Source organism: Vicugna pacos, unplaced genomic scaffold (assembly GCF_048564905.1).
Source record: "Vicugna pacos unplaced genomic scaffold, VicPac4 scaffold_103, whole genome shotgun sequence".
NCBI classification, from domain to species: Eukaryota; Metazoa; Chordata; class Mammalia; order Artiodactyla; family Camelidae; genus Vicugna; species Vicugna pacos.
The window spans coordinates 3612652-3627043 of NW_027328783.1; the positions used below are offsets into that span (position 1 = coordinate 3612652).

Here is a 14392-nt window from a genome sequence, read left to right on the forward strand (position 1 = left end):
AAATAAGTATATTTTTCTAAACAAAAATCATTAATGAGAGGAATAGCAGTGATTTTAATTTCTGAGAATCTCTTTTGGACTGGTGAGAGCTTAATTCTATCTGCCTCTACATTACCTGTTTTGTGATATCACAGACTAGGTTTTCCCTGGAAAACCCCACAGGAAACTCGGGAGTGCAAGAGTGTGCAAAAGGCAGGTGACTTCCCGGCGTTCCTACGAAAATAGTCTTGCATCTCAGGGGCCTCGGACTCACTTTGATAACTGCTGCCCTACCCTAGGCGAGACTCTCCTACACAAGAGCCAGGCAAGTGTCCTGGCTTCTTTAATGAGTTACCGCAGCAACACCCCTCCCTTCTCTGTGTTAATGTTTCCCACAACCTCCATTACTGCAGATGAGGATGTAATCCTCAACTGAGGCCTCTAATCCCAGAAGACTACCAACCTTGAAAGGGAGGGCCCATCTACCATCTCTACACCCCGCACAGTCTATTTTGAGTCAAGCCCTAGATAACTGCTAATTGACACTGACCCTTGTCTTATTCCTGAGTTTTAGCGAAGGAGCCAACATCTGGATGGAACTGAAATTTCCCTGCTGATATACAAGGCTGATAAACCACCCTATTCCAACATCTGATTCTGGGGCTCTTCAAAACGCGGGTAAGGCCCCGCTTCATAAAAGACGGGTCCTCCACCTGCCCTTCCCAGGGGTTCTGGGAGGCCGCGGCCACGCAGGGCTACCCGGACTCGCGGTCCAAGCCCCAGAGCCCGAGGGGGAGGAAAGCCGGAGGCTGTGCCCCAGCCCTGTCCCCCCCGCCCCAACCCGCTCCCCGGCACCACAGCCCTCTCCGGCCGCCACACCAACCCGGATCCCACCCCGGTCCATGTCCACTGGCCCCGCCAACGGCGCTGCCGTACGTTTACCGTCTGTGAGACGCCGCCCCAGAAAGGATGTCGGCCGCCGACTGACGCGGCCAGAACTAGTGGCCCGGCCAAGCAAGCCGCCATCCCCAGCAGCAAACACCGCCATGGTCCCGGGCAGCTGCACACTTCCGGAGCCCGCTGCCTGCCCCAGAAGCGCACGCCAGCCCGCGAGGAGCGCGGCGTCTGTATCCATGGCAATGCCGCGGGGCCCTCCCCTAGCGCTTGCGTCTGCGTCCTCCCGAGGCTAGACGTGCGAGAGCAGAACTTTCGGAGCCAATGGGAGCAAGGGCGCGGCCAGGACGGGGGTGGGGGTAGGCTTATGGGGCAGCTGGGTGGGGCCGGGGCGGGCGGGGCCGCGCGGAGGTCCTCAGCTGCAGGTGGCTCCGGCCGGAGGCTGGGGCAATGCTGCCAACAGTGGGCGGGGCGGCGGGGCGGCGGGGCAGCGGGGCGGGGGCACCCTCACCTGTCTGTGTGCGGGGCTCAGCCTGGGCTCCGCGGCCTCCGCTTGCACCGGAAGTGGACCCAGGCTACCGGTGGGCAAGATAGAGGACTGAGCCCAGGCAGGCACGGCTGGCCAGGTAGGGCACCTGAAGTGCAGATCCGCCAGGCCGGCTGCCGGCCTTGAATACGCGCTGCTAGGCAGTTTCCAAGAAGACGGGATCTGTCCCAAGAGGGGAGGTAGGGCAGGGTGCCAGATGCCTGGTTGGGTGCGGTCTTACAGGAGAGCCACGTTGAGAGGGTGCAGAGCAGCCCCTGTGTTGGCGGGGCTAGGAATTTGGGGTATAGGGTGGGGATGATGTGTGCCATTCCCTGTGGTCTCCCAAAGAACTCGCACCCCCAAGCAAAGGACCCTGCTCCCTCCACCCTTCACTGCATCCCCTGCCTTCCCCAGCACCACCGCCCCTGCCCCCGGAGTGTCCCATGACCTCTCCCCACACCAGGCACCGTCCCTGTTACAGGTACTTATCTCCTGGTGGTTCCAGCCCAAGGGTGGGGGCTGTATCTGACCAGTTAGGATGCCTGGAGCCTTTGTATGAAACCTCAGACTATAATGCAGGCGTGCACAGAGGCCCCTCAAACAGGATACCCTGCATTCCCTCCCCACCACGCACCCACAGCGCAGCTGCCACACCAGGCCAAGCCTGCTGGAGGACCGCTGTTCCCTCTCCACCTGTCCCTGATCAAGAGTGCACCGCCCACACTGCTGGGTATTTAGTGGGCCTTAGAAGAGCAGCTGGTATTTTCATGGACAAATATTTGCTCTTTTGGGAAGAGTTGAGTGCAAAGGGATGTAGGGTATGCCTTTTCTGTTGTCCTGGAACTGGTGACTAGGATGCAAACTTAAGTCAAAGCAGTTTTTAGAGAGAGCCGCAATATATCTTACCCAAAGATCACTGTTCCCCTACAAAGGCAACACCACCTGGCGGGTGGGGTCCTGGTCCCTCTTTCTGGAGGTTGGGCTTTGCACCCTCCAGCTGGGACAGAGCCCGAAACAGCTCTGAACACGCTCCAACAGGCTTTCCCAGCACAAACTGCCTTTATTTTGAATCTGGCTGAAGGAAGCAGCTGAGAAATCTGGGTAAATCTTCCTGGGTGTAACCATGCCTTTTGTGCTGAATGAAAGAGCGGCTCTCCACATGCTAACAGCTTAGAACTGAATGTGTGTCGAAGCCTTCATGCATGTAGCATGTTGGGAACAGCGTTTCATGGTGAGGGGAACTCTATAACTTACATGTGTATGGGGAAGCCCTCACTCCAACAGGGTTTTCCTGCACAAACTGCCTTTATTTCGAAATTGGCTCTTGCTGAGAAATCTTGGTAAGTGTTCTTAAGTGTAGCCATGCCCATTATGCAGGATGAAAGAGCGGCTCTACACTTTTTCACATCTCAGAGATGAATGTGTGTTGAAGCCGTCATTCATGTAGCGTGTTGGGAACACAGAATTTAGTGGTGAGAACTATGTAAATTACATGTCTATGATGAAGCACTCTCTCGAGCCGGGTATTCCAGTGCATACTGCCTTTATTTCGAAACTGGCTTCTCAGAAGCCTGTGGTCTCCACTGCAGGTCTGTCTCCAAACCCAGGGCCAGCATGGTAACTCTGCTCCCCCTGTCTATTCTGGAAGTTCTAGGTGTCCTCCATGGCCCTTCCACCATTATGTTTTTGGAAAACCCCGCAGATGGAATGGGCCTGAGAACAGGAGAGCTGGATGCCAGAAGCCACTGCCCAGTGTGAGGCTCCTGGGAGGGGCATCTCCTCTCCGTGGGCTCTGATCTAACCTCCCCTCTCCCCCACCCCCACCCCTCTCCTCCTGCATTTCCTGATTGATCCCTGGATAATGGTCCATACCAGGAATGACCTGGGAGAGGTTTTATGAGTCTTTAAGTGGAAAAAAAAAAGAAATCTTTAGACAAGTTACTGAAAGTAACTTCCAGCTTTACCGGGAAAGACCTCATTCCAATGTTTAAGGCTAGTTGACAGGGTGTCAAATTGCTTAACCACTCACATCTGAGCAAGTGCTACCTCTCTCTCCAGCTCCCCGCAGCATCCACCTGTGGCAACTTGGCCAAAAGAAGGCAAGAAAGCTCTTTCCCCTCGCCAGCACCAGCGTGGCTTTGGAGTCAGTGGAGGCTGAGAGAAAGAGCCCCGCCCTGAGGTTTGAGGGGCCTCCAGCCACAGCCAGAGGAGCGGGGGTTTTCAGAGTGGCCCAGCAGGGAAACCAGGCAAGGCCACCTGGCCCAAGTCTTCCCTGCCCAGAGAGCCCCATGAACTGCTTTGGGCCACACTCCCCGTTTGGGCCCCCTGCAAAAAGTTACCACGGGAGCCACACCTGAGAAGGCAGAAGGACAGCCCTTTAGCCTGGGGTCCCAGCAGGTGTGTCCTGTGAGACCTGTGGCCACATAAGTTACTTGTCTCTCCAGGTCACTGAAGGGACTGTGCTGGGCATCTTGGTGGTCAGGGACATGGGAACACCTCTAAACTCTGAAGAAGGACAGAGAGACTCTTCCTGGAAGCAAGGATTCCAGGGAGACACCTTGCCCAGAACTGGGGGACTGTGTCCTGAGTAGACCCCTGGGAGGCAATGTGGGGCTGTGGGGTCCTCTTCTGAGAAGGGAGCAGGTGAGTTTTCCGGGGGTGGGGTCCTGCTTTGTCCAGACATGTCCTTGTGTAAGACTCATTTACAAACACCTCCAAGTCCACCTAGGGGTGGCCCCAGAGGTGGGGGTAGAGGAGGAGCGTGAAGGGTGCAGACTTAGGGCCCCCTGAGCCACCCAGGGAGCCAAGGGTCAGTGGGAACATCTTGGGAGTCTAGTGCAGGGGTGGAGGACGAGCACTAAGAACATGCCAAGTCATGCAATAAAGTGACCCATGACCACGAGACACAGGTGGCCGTAAACCAAAAGAGGCAGATAGAAATTTAGACCCAGGATCTGAGAACCTTGAGAGGGGCTGGAGGGTCCCAGGAACCCTCAGGAACAGCTCTTCTAGGGGCACAGACATCCCAATACACACATTTCTCATGGAAGCTTTTTGGGGTGCAGAGTGAGTTACCAGGATCCTGAACTTAGTATGGAATCCCACCCCCTTGTTCATCACGGTACCTGGCAATAAATTGCTGTCATTTGTCCCTGGACATGCACAGGGGAGCTGACTGCTGTGGGGGTCACTGCAGGACTAGAATCTTCTGGTGTCTGCTCTGTGACCACAGAAACCCAGGGGGATTTCTCAACGGGAGAACCTGGAGACCATGCCTGCAAGGACCACCCTCATGGGATGGCCAAGGAGCTCGTGGTACCCAGGTCACCAAGTGACGAAGTTGTGAGGTTGCCTGGGGTATACTGGGGGCATGTAGATTTCTGAGGTCAGCACGTGGGCCCAGCACTGCTGGATGGTCTGCACAAAGAGGGGCCTGCCCTCCTGATGATGGCTCTTAACACCTGCAGGGAAACTGCTCCCAGGGCTCCTGGAGGTCCATATTGAGAGTGTCCTGCCAGCCTTATGGGGTCACCTTCCCCTGATGCAGAAGCAGACCTCTCTCCCTTGAGGCCCAGGGGACACCTGGCTCAGGTGCCACCTGTGTGCCCTGGACACGCAGAGCCCCAGAGCTCTGGCACAGCCTGGGGTGTGGTGGTGTCCGGGCAAGAAAGGCCCTGGGAAGGGGGTCATTCAAGGGCAGAGGCCACTCTGCAGGGATGCTGGACCTGGCAGCAATGCACTGCTTCAGTACTCCCTTGGGTTGGGTCTCCAACCTGTGGGATGGAAGGGCCACTCCTTCCTGCGGTGCAGTCGGGGGAACTAGATCCATCGTCAAGGTCAGCCCTGAAAATGGAGGCTGCGCTACCTCCATTCCTGGAAAGAAAATCAGTCCCCTCCAGTCCAGGTGATTCAGAAAGTCATTCAGCAATGTTCGGGGCCTCCACTTTAGGCTTTGAATTAGAGCTGAGCGGCTTAGGAGGCCAGATCCCTGTCCGTGGCTCCAGGAGCAGGCTTTCTGCTGGGGGACAGGATCCTCACAAACACCTGTGTCTTTGTGGGACACTCCCCTCTGACAAGCTGGGAGGCAGGGTGCAGTTGTGGGAAATCGTGTTTACATGAGCAGAGGGCCACCATGTGGTGGGGGCACAGGAGACTGTGAGAATGAGTCCCACAGCCTTTCTGGAATCAAAAAACTGGCAAATGTGAAAAAGTGCATAATTTGTTTTATTGAACAGGCTGCTTATGTACGTTTGGAGGACCAGGTTCAAGGACTCAGCATCCCTCCAGGACAATAGCCTCAAGAGAAGAACAGACAGAGCAGGAGGAGATCTGGGGTTTCTCCCAGGAATGAGGTGGAACAGGGATTTCTGCAGATTTGCAAGGAGTCCCCGACCACTGAGCATGGGGTTACAGCCCCACGAGCCCCTGTCATGTTTGGCTTGGGCTCTGGTTCTGGCCTGCTCATGTATTCTTCCAGCAGAGTTCCAGAAACTCAGAGGGTGGAATTAGAGGGGCTGCGTTTGGAACCTAGTGAGAAGTTGGAGGGTCCTTTATATTGAGTCCCTTCATCCTAATCACCGTAGCTGAAGCCCAACACCCCCCAGGCCCCCATGGTGGCCGTGGAGGGAGAACAAGCCTGGCAGGCGACCTAGGGGTCCCACTACTGTGTCCTTCCCTTGTCTTCGTTCCCTTTCACCCCGGAAGGTGTGATTGTCTCGTGTCATGGTGGCCTCCACAATGTCCCTCCCAGTAATCTCTCTTCTCCATCAGGTGGGGTTCCCAACCCCGCTCAGCCTTCTCTGCATGGATGCTGAAGGACCAGGCCCACCTGAAGTTCTGAGCTCGAGCAGTAAGGTGGAAACAAAGAAACCAATGGAAAAAAGAAGCAAGTGATTGTGGCAAAGCTCCCCACCACAGAGAAGCTGCCCTGAGTGGAAGGGAGAGTGTGGGCATGCCCGTTTGTTTCCTATCTCCCAGTGCTCTTAGCTTTCTTATTGCCTACCTGCATGGTTACAACAAAATGATCTGCAAAACTGAAAATATTTACTCTCTCGCTTTTACAGAAAAGGCTGGCCAGCCCCTGGTCCGGTACCAGGCAAGAGATTGGAGTTCCTTTCCAGTTTGGAAACATCTTGGCAGGCCCAGGTTTGCAAAGGTCTTTAAGAGTAGTTACGGAGTTTTGCTTTTAAACTTTTTTACGGCTGTATATACTTGTGAGATGTGGTTGTGATGTATAATTCTGAGTCGGGATTTTCTCAAACTGTTTCTCACTTCTTATACCAGACATTCCTAAATTCCAAGTGGAACTGCATATTAAGGAAGCCATGGAATTTAGCAAAAGGATACAGATCTCATTTCCTTTTAAGCATCGATGTACCTCCATCATGGCAGTATTTGTTATGTGTTATTGATAGGGGAACTAAGTAGTAAACAGATTAATAGAAAATAGGGGATTTTAGGTACACAGGTTCATCTTTTCAACATTGTTTGTAATATTTGCAGTTTAAGATGACCATTCCTGAGAAACAGGCAGCCTCTTAGAATGAAATAGCATTTCCTCTGAACCATAATTAATTTTTATTTTGTAGACAGCAGGAAGGGTAATAACACGTCACACATTTGGGGACGTCAAAGAGAAAATGTAACTTTCTGGGAGCGCACTCCCCCGCCTCCCCCTGCCCTTTTTACTGTCCCATTCTCCCTGGAAGGCTCTTTCTTATCTTCTGCTCATGGCTCCAGTAACTCTTTCTTCCTCCTTGTTCCTCAGCTGGTAAGGTTAGTTTTCTACTTTGAACAAGCAAACAAGCCAACAGAAGAGAAATTTCACAAGCAACTCCCAGCACATCCACTCGCCTTCTGATGTCTGTGACCTCACTCTCGGTGCCCCACCGCTTATTAAAAGTGGCATCGAAAGCCAGTTCCTCCAAAAGTCCCCGAGGCCCCATCCCTCCCATCTTCTCTGGGTTGTCACTCCCAAAACCATCCTCTCTTTCACTGCCTCATCTATTTTGTTCTCCTGCTAGTTGGCACCATCAGTATATAAACGTCCATCCTCTTAAACCAACAGCACTCCTTGACCCTAATTCACCCCCACCAATTGCCACCCTGTGTCTTTGCAGCAAATCTTTAAGGAGTTGTTTAAACTCACTGTCTGCATCTTCTCTTGAGCCATCCCCTTTTACACCCATTCTGGCTTTTCGCCTGATCCCTCGCTCTATGGAAACTGCCCTGTCAAGGCCATCAGTGACCCCATGTTGCTAAATATAGTGGTCAATTTTGACTCCTCATCATGCTTGGCCCCTCGGCAGCATTTGACCCAGCTCTTCCATCCCTCCTACCCCGTGTTCCTGCTTCACTCAACCTCCAGCCCATCTCTCTGTCTGTTTCTGCTTTTGGCCTGCTGGCTGGTCCTTTGCCAATGTCTCCTGTTTTTTCCAAACATATACTGTGGGTGTTCCCCAGGGTGGGTTCCTGGGCCTCTCCTCTCTCTCTCTGCTATTCCTTTGGTGGAAGCAACCCAGCCTTGGAAATTGGCATGCCATCAATTTCTCGATTTCTCCAAAATTCCCTAATTTCCCCTTTCCATCTGAGCCTTTATCCCTGAGACTCACATCACATTCTTTTCCTTTCATTCATCTTGCTTTCACATTCATACATATGTTCTACTATGAAATTACTTTTCCAAATTTTGAATCAGTACATATATATCATGTAAAATGCTCAAATATGTATTATTTCCACTAAGATGCTAATTCTACCTTAGAACATTTCTGCACTTCTGTATTTATGTGAATAAAGCGAATAGTATTTCTACAAGCCTCATAGTTAAACACTGTTAGTTTGGGGCTATTATGTAACATGAAATAATGGTACATCAACATAGTCGTTTTTCATTTATTTTTATGTAACACCGAGATGAGGTTTTTGCCCTGAAGACTGGTTTTATTGAAATTTTACCTACGTTACGGACAGTCAGTTTATGTGAAAGCCCTCATTTCTCCCCTTTTTGATATATGCTCCATTTGGCTATATATAACATATAACTTGGCATGAAACAAAATTCCCAAATCATTCACATAATACAATTAATATGTTTAATTATATTTTTTTAAATGTTAAAAAGAAAAAGAAAACAGATTCCTCTACCTATTAGGCACTTCTGTGGCAATATGTAACACACCCCTTAACCATGACATTGAAGAACTGAGCTGATACCAGCCCCTTTCCACCTGCTCAGCCCCACCTTTTCCCATCCCCTTTCCCATCCGGAGAGGACATCCCTCCCATTGTCCAGGCCCAGATGTTGGAACCATGTCCTTTCTCTCTCTTTCTTTTACACTCACAGACAGCAAATCCAGCTTGTTAGAAAATTCTGGATATTCTGTCTTAATTAAATACCTGCTCTCTGCTCCCCGCCCTCCTAAGAGCCACCTTCAGCCTTTCCTGGATACCAATAGCCTTCTGTTTCCATCTTTGCTTTCCTACAATCTCTCATCCACACAGAGTCAGAGGGAGCCTGTAAAAACATACATTGGGGGTGGTGGGTGTTGCTCAGTGGTAGGGCGCATGCTTAGCATGCTTGAGATCCTGGGTTCAATCACCAGCACATTCATTAAAATAAATAAATTACTTCCCCCCAAAAAACACAAACACAAAAGCATAAGTTGGACTACATCACCCCTCCCCTCAAAACTCACTAAACGGGTCACCATGTCATTAGGAGCCAAAGTCGTCACAAAGGCCTCAGGACCCGGCGTGCTCTGCCTCTCTGCCCACACTCTCCCCCTCACTCTGGGGGCCTCTGGCTCCGGCTCTTCCTTCTTCCTCCGGATCTATTCTGCTTCAAGTTCATTACTCCGTGAGATCTGCCAGGATTGCCTTATTCTCTCCTGCCTGCCTCCCACCCCACCGCCATCACCCGAGTTTGCTCATATCACTCTTTTTTAAAAATTTATCCAAACTCTTGCTACCCCAACATGCTGCCTGTTTCCTCTGCTAAAATTCTGAGCCCCCAGTGATGGGGAGTCATGTCTATTTTGTTGACTGATAAAGCCCGAGAGCCTTGGGAATGGTCTAGTTAGGAGATTCCCGTATGTAGTAGGAGCTTATACACATTTGCTGAATGAATGTAGATGCCCTGGTCCAATCCGATGGAGCACTTCTGTGACGTGCTCAAAGAATAACTCTCCTTTCCACCTGAGAGGGGGTGACAACTTCCCTGGTGATTAAAGGCAAGAATTTTTTGCTTTATGCTGTTAACCTTAGGCGGGGAGACTGGGGGATCTTCATATATATTTTTAAATTTGGTTCACTCTGCAGTTGGTCTTTGGTCTCTGTATAATTTTGAGAAACTCTTTATGAGTGATCATTCTTTGATCAGATTGAACAGGTTCCAGGGGGAAGGACCAAGCCTGTCCCATCAGCCATTCTATGTGTCTTGTCCTGGGACCCAGTGGATGCTCAGCATTTAAGTGAACCGACAGGAGTGAGTGAAGAGATGGGAGCATCTCATTATTGTGGCGGATCTCTGTCCAATGCCTTGAGATTTGGGGAAGGGTTTACGAGTGCAGAAGGGAGAGGTCAGGTCCTCTGTGCTTTTCCTGAGTGCCCTGGCCTTACCCATTCCCCCAGCCCCCTCGGGGCAGCCAAGCCAAGGAGCTGGGCCACCAGGGGTTGTGCTGATCAATAATCCACCTTCACCCCAATTCCGGGGGTAGGTACACATGGTTGTAGACACTGGAGTCAGGTCCTTGGAGGAATTCCTCACCGAACTATGTTTTGGACCTTTTATTTTTCTCTAGAACCTCCAGCTGAAGAAGATTGTTTTAGACACATGAAAGTTGAGGACACCTTCTGTCCCCTCGCAACCCAGGCGGGGCTGGGAGTCTGCTGTTTCTATAGCCGGTGGGCTCGTGTTGATTTGGGCATCCCTGTGCCTGAATTCCTGCAGTACACTCGGTGGTAAGGTTGGGGGTGCCTGGCAGGGAGGGAAGCGGGTTGGGAGACAGTACAGCTGGGCTGATGTTAACCTGGGGTGAGCGGGAGCTTGCTGATGCATGGCATCTCGGGGCAGGGAACTCTCCACACTCAAGAGGGGTTCCCACTCCCGCAGGGTCCCTTTGATCAGGGTGCTGGGCTGTCAGGGGACCACAGGGGTCCCAGTGAGGATTAGGGTGCCTTCAGGCAATGGGAAGTGTGGGGTCCAGTGGCAATTGAATTAACTGTGCACCCAAACCCAGCCCCCACCTCTTTCAGCCTGTTTCCTAATCTGCAAAACTGGAATGTTATTAAACATCTCACGGGGTCATTGATGGGCTGGGACAGACTAGACAGTCAGGAGCTGGAATTCCTCTGTCCCCTGATTGTTTGCCTTCTTTCTGACTATTTGCTCTCACAAGCTCAGTCTCTCTGTCTCTCGCTCTTTCACTTCTAAGTGTCTCTCATGCTCTGGTTTCATTTGATTTCCAACCACCGCCCCTCCCCTCCGCCAAACTCCAGATGAGTGAACTTGATTTCTATGTGTCAGTTCCAAATTCCCAGGAAAGATGCTCTGTCACCCTCTGGATCTGCTGTCCAACCCATGAGTTGTGGCCAGAGGAGCGAGTCCTTCTGGGACCAGCAGAGGGTCTCTGCCGAGCCCCCAGCCACCACTGTGGGAGCACATAGCTCTCCGTGGAGGAAGTACTGGCTGTGACCTTGTGTCACTAAGTGTGAATTTATGTCTTCTCTTGAACCACCTTCATCCTCCTAAACAAAGATGAAAATTAAACACTCCCGGGATTTGTGTCATGGAACACTCAGGTTGGGGGCTAATGGGGCTGGAATTTCTGCTGTATTTAAGGGGCTACACTGAATCCCCAACGAGAGCCTACAAAGGGAACAGCACCGGCCCCACCCGGCACTTAGGGCGCTGAGTCTGCGTGACGGTGAGCCAGGCTTCTGACCACAGCTCAGGGGTCTGGTCTGACCAATTAGCCTTTGAAACCAACCAGCTTTGGATTCCTCAATCCCACCCTGAGGTTTTACCTGAACCATCAGCTTCTGTATCTCTGAAGACAGATGCTGAGGACCCTTCACGTAAGCCGTTCGCACAGCCCTGTTCAGGCCTTTGTGCTGCACGGTCTGCCCGGCGAGCTGACCGAGGTTGGTATTTTACTGATGTTAGAAGTAGTCTGGTTTCCCGATGTACTGTTTCACTGAACAAGCAACAGAAGCCACTTCTCGCTGATAAAAGCAGAAAAGGGACATAATTAAAAGATACTGGGAGGGTGTGTGGAGTGGCCAGGACTGGAGCCAACCCAGGAGCTGTAGGAGGTGTTAGGGAGCCCCAGGCACCAGGCTGGGAGGGGTGCTACCGGGCCCCCTGCCACCCCAGAAGGGACCCCCCTCCACCCGACCCTCCACCTCACTCACTGCAGGTTCATGTCCCGGCAGGGCCAGGTCACACTGAAGCCACCAGCACACACCTCAGTTGGGGAGCTGGCCCCGTCTGAGCTGCGGGCGTGCCTGGTGTGGGGAGAGGCCCAGTTAGAGGAAGGCAGTTCCCCTACTGTTCCGAGTTAAGGTGCAAGTCAGTGCCCATCACTCAGGAGAGCCAGGCTGGACGGACCTCATTGTGGTGACTAGGCTGTCTGAGTTCACTTATTACTTTCTACGTTTGAAGGCCCTGGAGGGAGAAAAAGTGAAGGTTCTAGTACTTATTTTGTGTTTCCCACGTACCAGGTGTGGTAAACAAGCCACTTCAGACAAGGCCCGGAGCAACCACGTAAATAGGCCACGGAGCAAGTCATGCAGTCAGGCCTCTGTGGTCCCGAAACCCGTGTCCCCATCGGCTCCATAGTTACCAGTGGAAACTAGGGGGATTTATGGGACTGTGTGCTCCTGTGAGGGCTGGGATATGTGTGTTTAAGTCCACATCTTCAGAAACTCGGCTAGAACCACAGCCACTGATTGCACGGTGGCAGAGGAAGGGAGGATTCCAGCCTCTGGTCCAGCTCGTGTGGAGCTCAGAAGTTCTTCCTCCTGTCCTGAAAATAACACCAAATCTGAGGGAGCTGCAAACCCACTGCTCTTCTTAGATCCCAGAAGACTGAGGGGGAAAGCTGCTTCCAACCCAGAGAGGTTGCAAAGGGAACAGCGGGCAGGCTTGGAGAGTCACAGCTCCCAAGGCAGAACCTGCTTTTGTAAGAACCCCGGGGGCAGGCAGATTTAACAGGTCCCTGAGGCCAGCAGGAGGCTCAGTGTGGGGAAATCAGAGTGTGACAACTCCAGGGGGCCAGTCAGAGGGGCCCCATGCTCTTTTTCATGTATTTTACATCCAGGACCGTGTCCTGTTCTCAGAATGAAGGTCAGAGGATAACTCCTCATGCTTCCTGCCTGGAGAGGAGAAAATAACTGTATTGAAATACACCCAGAACATTCTGTTTCATTGGGGGAAGTTGTTTTTTGTTTGTTTTTTTAATGAGAAATTATTTTACCAGAGCCTAACCAACCTGGGAGAAGGGAAATCCCTTCTGTGTCACCCAAATTGGGGTGGGGGGAAAGAGACACACTTGTGGAGGTCACAGCTCAGGGCACAGGCTCAATGAGAACTAATCACAGGACTGCAGATGCCCTGCTCTGTCCCGCTCCCCCAACACCTTACCTCCATGTCAGTAGGGCCCGTGTGTAATAACAGGAATAATACTAACAGAAGTAAATGTCTCAGGAGTGTCTAGGGAAAACCCAAAGACAGCGGGGAGATGAAAACAAGGACACACAGGCTGTTTTAGCCTCTCACACCAATAGCTGTAGCAAACTACACACAGCCCAGCCCCAGTAGATAAACAGACAACCTCACAGAAGAAATTATTTATTTTGGTTCTCTTACCCAGTGCATTCCATGGTGCATCCTCGCCTAGAATTGAGTGGAAGCAAGTCCATCTCAGAAGGGACATAACTGAAGAGGGATGGCTTCCCAGACTCTGAGGGGCAGAGAGAGCACCAGCCTGGGTTAGAGAAAGGTGAGGGGTGGGGTAGGGTGTGGGCTGCCTTCTTCCCCATATAAGGAACCTTCCTGAGGCCAGCACAGTAGGAGGGAGGGCCATGGGGTGGAAGCAGCCAGACTTCATCCTGAGAACTGTTGGGATGCCTCAAAGGGACCATTCAGGTGCCCAAACTGGGCCCTGATTGAGGGAGCCAGTCGGTCTGACTCAGAGCCCAGGACTGAGGTGGGCTCACAGCAGGCCGGTATTACTTGGCCGGATCCATTTCACTTCTCCGAAGCCCTGTGTAAAACATGAAGCGTGGACGGCCTGGTGAGCACAGCTCTGCCCTCAAGACCGGTTTCAACTCCTCTCTTCCCAGAGAACAGCATCTCTGAACCCGTCCTGGGTGACCTCACAGAGATCACCCTAGTGGCCCAGGCTAGTGACCGGGAACATGTACCTTCCTGCAGGCAACCCCTGACGTCCACTGATGCATCATATACTGGCAAAGAGTGAGTCACTGTGCATTGGTCTAACAGCAGAGACTCTGCCAAAGGCCCAAGAGGTGGTGTGTGGGACATGCAGGGGTGCAGGAGTGTAAGCAGCGCAAAAGTGTAACTGGTGACAGGGGTGCAGGGGCTGTGGAGGGCGCAGGCATTTCAGGGGATGTGGGGGTGGAGGGATGCAGAATTGCAGAGAGTAGCAGGGGTGCAGAGGTGCAGGGAGTGTAGGGATGCAGGGAGGTGCTCAGGGACCTGGCCAGGATAAGAAGGCAAGTGCACATCCTTGCAGTCAGCCTGACCCCGGTAGGCTATTGCAATGCTTTTGGGCGGCGGCGGCGGCGGCGGCGGTGGCGGTTGGGAGGCTGCCCGGGCAAGCCGATCGATTTCTTCTCTTCCCTGCAGCCTGGCCTGGGGTGGGGCTTGGCCTCCGGAGATTCGCCAGATGTTGCACTCCAGGTAAGCTTGCTCCTGGTAGGTGGGGCGGTTAGGTCAGAGGGCGGTGGCAGCGGCAGAGGGGCGGAGCG

The 14392-nt window shown here is 52.5% G+C and overlaps 2 long non-coding RNA genes across 2 annotated transcripts; both read left to right on the plus strand.

Annotated features, from left to right (window-relative positions):
• Positions 1 to 2905: 2905 nt before the first annotated feature.
• On the plus strand, positions 2906 to 9864 carry LOC140694738 (uncharacterized). The gene is made up of 7 exons (XR_012070353.1): positions 2906 to 3153; positions 3458 to 3578; positions 3844 to 4042; positions 5635 to 5751; positions 6170 to 6356; positions 6463 to 6544; positions 9780 to 9864. It is a non-coding gene; the product is annotated as an uncharacterized lncRNA (long non-coding RNA).
• A 336-nt stretch (positions 9865 to 10200) lies between these two features.
• Positions 10201 to 14309, plus strand: LOC140694743 (uncharacterized). Its single transcript, XR_012070359.1, has 6 exons — positions 10201 to 10360; positions 11241 to 11325; positions 11455 to 11542; positions 13273 to 13401; positions 13745 to 13877; positions 14271 to 14309. It is a non-coding gene; the product is annotated as an uncharacterized lncRNA (long non-coding RNA).
• The last annotated feature ends 83 nt before the right edge of the window (positions 14310 to 14392 follow it).